Source organism: Triticum dicoccoides, chromosome 4B (assembly GCF_002162155.2).
Source record: "Triticum dicoccoides isolate Atlit2015 ecotype Zavitan chromosome 4B, WEW_v2.0, whole genome shotgun sequence".
NCBI classification, from domain to species: Eukaryota; Viridiplantae; Streptophyta; class Magnoliopsida; order Poales; family Poaceae; genus Triticum; species Triticum dicoccoides.
The window spans coordinates 66,801,318-66,807,717 of record NC_041387.1 but is presented as its reverse complement, the minus strand read 5'-3'; positions in this window follow the sequence as shown (position 1 = coordinate 66,807,717).

The window sequence follows — 6,400 nt, the reverse complement described above, 5'->3', positions numbered from 1 at the left end:
TGGTAAAATTCAAGGACAACCAAAAGCCTAAGCTTGGGGATGCCCGGAAGGCATCCCCTCTTTCGTCTTCATCTATCGGTAACTTTACTTGAGGCTATATTTTTATTCACCACATGATATGTGTTTTGCTTGGAGTGTCTTGTATGATTTGAGTCTTTGATTTTTAGTTTACAAAAATCATCCTTGTTGTACACAACTTTTGGGAGAGACACACATGAATCATAATTTATTAGAATACTCTATGTGCTTCACTTATATCTTTTGAGCTTGATAATTTTGCTCTAGTGCTTCACTTATATCTTTTTAGAGCACGGTGGTGGTTTTATTTTATAGTAATTATTGGTCTCTCATGCTTCATTTATATTATTTTGAGAGTCTTTTAGAACAACATGATAATTTGCTTTGGCTATAAAATTAGTCCTAATATGATGGGCATCCAAGATGGGTATAATAAAAACTTTCATATAAAGTGCGTTATAATAAAAACTTTCATATAAAGTGCGTTGAATACTATGAGAAGTTTGATTCTTGATGATTGTTTTGAGATATGAGGATGGTGATATTAGAGTCATGCTAATAGAGTAATTGTGAATTTGAGAAATACTTGTGTTGAGGTTTGCAAGTCCCGTAGCATGCACGTATGGTAACCGTTGTGTAACAAATTTGAATCATGAGGTGTTTCTTTGATTGTCTTCCTTATGTGTGGAGGTCGGGATCGCGCGATGGTTAACTCCTACCAACCCTTCCCCTAGGAGCATGCGCATAGTGCTTGGTTTTGATGACTTGTAGATTTTTGCAATAAGTATGTGAGTTCTTTATGACTAATGTTGAGTCCATGGATTATACGCATTCTCACCCTTCCACCATTGCTAGCCTCTCTAGTACCGCGCAACTTTCGTCGGTACCATAAACCCACCATTTACTTTCCTCAAAATAGCCACCATACCTACCTATTATGGCATTTCCATAGCCATTCCGAGATATATTACCATGCAACTTTCCACCGTTCCGTTTATTATGACATGCTCCATCATTGTCATATTGCCTTGCAAGATCATGTAGTTGACATCGTATTTGTGGAAAAGCCACAATTAATAATTTTTTCATACATGTCACTCTTGATTCATTGCACATCCTGGTACACCGCCGGAGGCATGCATATAGAGTCATATTTTGTTCTAAGTATCGAGTTGTAATCCTGGAGTTGTAAATAAATAGAAGTGTGATGATCATCATTATTAGAGCATTGTCCTGTGTGAGGAAATTTTAAAAAAGAGAGGCCAAAGAAGCCAATGAAAAAAAGAGGCCAAAGAAGCCAAAGAAAAAAGAGAGAAAAAGAGAGAAGGGACAATGCTACTATCCTTTTTTTCCACACTTGTGCTTCAAAGTAGCACCATCATCTTCATGATAGAGAGTTTGTTATTTTGTCACGTTCATATACTAGTGGGAATTTTTGTTATAGAACTTGGCTTGTATATTCCAATGATGGGCTTCCTCAAAATGCCCTTGGTATTCGTGAGAAAGCATGTTGGATGCACACCCACTTAGTTTCTTTTGTTGAGCTTTCATACATTTATAGCTCTAGTGCATCCGTTGCATGGCAATCCCTACTCACTCACATTGATATCTATTGATGGGCATCTCCATAGCCCATTAATACGCCTAGTTGATGTGAGACCATGTTCCTCTTTTTGTACTCTCCACAACCACCATTCTATTACACCTATAGTGCTATGTCCATGACTCACGCTCATGTATTGCGTGAAAGTTGAAAAAGTTTGAGAATACTAAAGTATGAAACAATTGTTTGGCGGAAACCGGGGTTGTGCATGATTTGAATATTTTGTGTGACAAAGATGGAGCATAGCCAAACTATATGATTTTGTAGGGATGAACTTTCTTTGGCCATGTTATTTTGAGAAGACTGTATTGCTTTGTTAGTATGCTTGAAGTATTATTATTTTTATGTTAATATTAAACTTTTGTCTTCAATCTTTCGGATATGAACATTCATGCCACAATAAAGAAAATTACATTGATAATTATGTTAGGTAGCATTCCACATCAAAAATTCCCTTTTTATCATTTACCTACTCAAGGATGAGCAGGAATTAAGATTGGGGATGCTTGATACGTCTCCAATGTATCTATAATTTTTGATTGTTCCATGCTATTATATTATCTGTTTTGGATGTTTAATGGGCTTTAATGTGCTCTTTTATATTATTTTTGGGACTAACCTATTAACCGGAGGCCCAGTGCCAGTTTCTGTTTTTTGCCTATTTTAGAGTTTTGCAGAAAAGGAATACCAAACGGAGTCCAAACGGATTGAAACCTTCGCGATGATCTTTCTTGGACCGAAAGCAAACCAGAAGACTTGGAGTTGAAGTCTGAAACGCCACGAGGCGTCCACGAGGCAGAAGGGCGTGCCCAGGGGGTAGGCGCTCCCCCACCCTCGTGGGCCCCTCGTAGCTCCACCGACGTACTTCTTTCGCCTATATATACTCTTATGCCCTATAAACATCAGGGAGAGCCACGAAACCACTATCCCACCGCCGCAACCTTCTGTACCCATGAGATCCCATCTTGGGGCCTTTTCCAGTGATCTGCCGGAGGGGGAATCAGTCATGGAGGGCTTCTACATCAACATCATTGCCTCTCCGATGAAGCATGAGTAGTTTACCATAGACCTTTGGGTCCATAGTTATTAGCTAGATGGCTTCTTCTCTATCTTTGATTCTGAATACAAAGTTCTCCTCGATGTTCCTGGAGATCTATTTGATGTAATACTCTTTTGCGGTGTGTTGGCCGAGATCCGATGAATTGTGGATTTACGAACAAGATTATCTATGCATATTATTTGGTTCTTCTCTTAATTCTTATATGCATGATTTGATATCTTTGCAAGTCTCTTCGAATTATTAGTTTAGTTTGGCCTACTAGATTGATCTTTCTTGCAATTGGAGAAGTGCTTAGCTTTGGGTTCAATCTTGCGGTGTCCTTTCCTAGTGACAGTAGAGGCAGCAAGGCACGTATTGTATTGTTGCCATCGAGGATAAAAAGATGAGGTTTATATCATATTGCTTGAGTTTATCCCTCTACATCATGCCATCTTGCTTAATGCGTTACTCTGTTCTTATGAACTTAATACTCTAGATACATGCTGGATAGCGGTCGATGTGTGGAGTAATAGTAGTAGATGCAGAATCGTTTCGGTCTACTTGACATGGACGTGATGCCTATATTCATGATCATTGCCTTAGATATCTTCATAACTATACACTTTTCTATCAATTGCTCGGCAGTAATTTGTTCACCCATCGTAATACATGCTATCTTGAGAGAAGCCACTAGTGAAACCTATAGCCCCAGGGTCTCTTTCCTATTATATTGCATCTCTTTTCTATTTTATCGCATCTCGTTTAATATTTTGCAATCTTTACTTTCCATTCTATACAACAAAAATACCAAAAATATTTACTTTATTATGTCTACCAGATCTCACTTTTGCGAGTAACTGTGAAGGAATTGACAACCCATTTATCGTGTTGGTTGCAAGGTTCTTGATTGTTTGTGCAGGTACTAACTGACTTATGTATCGTCTCCTACTGGATTGATACCTTGGTTCTCAAAATTGAGGGAAGTACTTACGCTACTTTGCTGCATAACCCTTTCCTCTTCAAGGGAAAACCAACGCATGCTCAAGAGGTAGCGAAGCTTCAACCTGATAAGCTCGAACACAAATCAGAGAAATGCGTCTTCATAGGATACCCAAAGAAAACTGTTGGGTACACCTTCTATCACATATCCGATGGCAAGATATTCATTTCTAAGAATGGATCCTTTCTAGAGAAGGAGTTTCTCTCGAAAGAAGTGAGTGGGAGGAAAGTAGAACTTGATGAGGTAATTGTACCTTCTCCCGAATTGGGAAGTAGTTCATCACAGAAATCAGTTCCAGTGATTCCTACACCAATTAGTGAGGAAGCTAATGATGATGATCATGAAACTTCAGACCAAGTTACTACCAAACCTCCTAAGTCCTCCAGAGTACGGTCCACACCAGAGTGGTACGGTAATCCTGTTCTGGAAGTCATGTTACATTGTTACTAGACCATGATGAACCTACGAACTATGAGGAAGCAATGATGAGCCCAGATTCCGTGAAATGTCTTGAGGCCATGAAATCTGAGATGGGATCCATGTTTGAGAACAAAGTATGGACTTTGATGGATTTGCCCGATGATCGGCAAGCCATAGAAAATAAATGGATCTTCAAGAAGAAGACTGACACTGACGGTAATGTTACTTTTTACAAAGATGACTTGTTGCGAAAGGTTTTTAACAAGTTCAAGGAGTTGACTACGACGAGACTTTCTCACCCGTAGCGATGCTTAAGTCTGTCTGAATCATGTTAGCAATTGCCGCATTTTATGATTATGAAATTTGGCAGATGGATGTCAAAACTGCATTCCTTAATGGATTTCTTGAAGAAGAGTTGTACATGATGCAACCAGAAGGTTTTGTTGATCCAAAGGGTGCTAACAAAGTTTGCAAGCTCCAGCGATCCATTTATGGACTGGTGCAAGCCTCTCAGAGTTGGAATAAACGCTTTGATAATGTGATCAAAGCATATGTTTTATACAAACTTTTGGAGAAGCATGTATTTACAAGAAAGTGAGTGGGAGCTATGTAGAATTTCTAATATTATATGTGGATGACATATTGTTGATTGGAAATGATAAAGAATTTCTGGATAGCATAAAAGGATACTTGAATAAAAGTTTTTCAATGAAAGACCTCAGTGAAGCTGCTTACATATTGGGCATCAAGATCTATAGAGATAGATCAAGACGGTTAATTGGAATTTCACAAAGCACATACCTTGATAAAGTTTTGAAGAAGTTCAAAATGGATCAGTCAAAGAAAGGGTTCTTGCCTGTGTTACAAGGTGTGAAGTTGAGTCAGACTCAATGGCCAACTACTGCAGAAGATAGAGAGAAAATGAAAGTCATTCCCTATGCTTCAGCCATAGGTTCTATCATGTATGGAATGCTGTGTACTGCTACGTCTTGAGCTTGTGTTGGTTTTCCTTGAAGAGGAAAGGGTGATGCAGCAATAGTAGCGTAAGTATTTCCCTCAGTTTTTGAGAACCAAGGTATCAATCCAGTAGGAGGCTCCTAAAAACTCCCACGCACCTACACAAACAAACAAAGAACTCGCAACCAATACGAGAAAGGGGTTGTCAGTCCCTTCATGGCCACTTGCGAAAGTGAGATCTGGTAGAGATAGTATGATAAGGTAAATATATTTTTGGTATTTTATGATATAGATTGGAAAAGTAAAGATGCAAATAAAAGTAGATTGAAAGCTTATATGATAAAAGATAGACCAGAGGGCCATAGGTTTCACTAGTGGCTTCTCTCAAGATAGCATAAATATTACAATGGGTGAACAAATTACTGTCGAGCAATTGATAGAAAAGCGAATAATTATGAGATTATCTAGGCATGATCATGTATATAGGCATCACGTCCGTGACAAGTAGACCGGCTCCTGCCTGCATCTACTATTATTACTCCACACATCGACCGCTATCTAGCATGCATCTAGAGTATTAAGTTCATAAGAACAGAGTAACGCATTAAGAAAAATGACATGATGTATAGGGATAAACTCATGCAATATGATATAAACCCCATCTTTTTATCCTCGATGGCAACAATACAATACGTGCCTTGCTGCCCCTGCTGTCACTGGGAAAGGACACCGCAAAATTGAACCCAAAGCTAAGCACTTCTCCCATTGCAAGAAAGATCAATCTAGTAGGCCAAACCAAACTGATAATTTGAAGAGACTTGCAAAGATAACTGAATCATACATAAAAGAATTCAGAGGAGATCCAAATATTTCTCATAGATAAACTTGATCATAAACCCACAATTCATCGGATCTCGACAAACACACTGCAAAAAAGAGTTACATCAAATAGATCTCCACAAGAGAGGGGGAGAACATGGTATTGAGATCCAAAAAGAGAGAATAAGCTATCTAGCTAATAACTATGGACCCGAAGGTCTATGGTAAACTACTCACAACTCATCGGAGGGGCTATGGTGTTGATGTAGAAGCCCTCCATGGTCGATTCCCCCTCCGGCGGAGCGCCGGCGAAGGCTCCAAGATGGTATCTCGCGGATACAAAAGGTTACGGTGGTGAAAATTGTGTTTCGGTGGCTCTCTTGATGTTTTCAGGGTACGTGGGTGTATATAGGAGGAAGAAGTACGTCGGTGGCCGCCCGAGGGGCCCACGAGACAGGGGCGCGCCCTACAGGGGTGGGCGTGCCCTCCACCCTCATGGCCGCCTCGACTTCTTCTTAGCTTGCACTCCAATTCCTCTGGATCA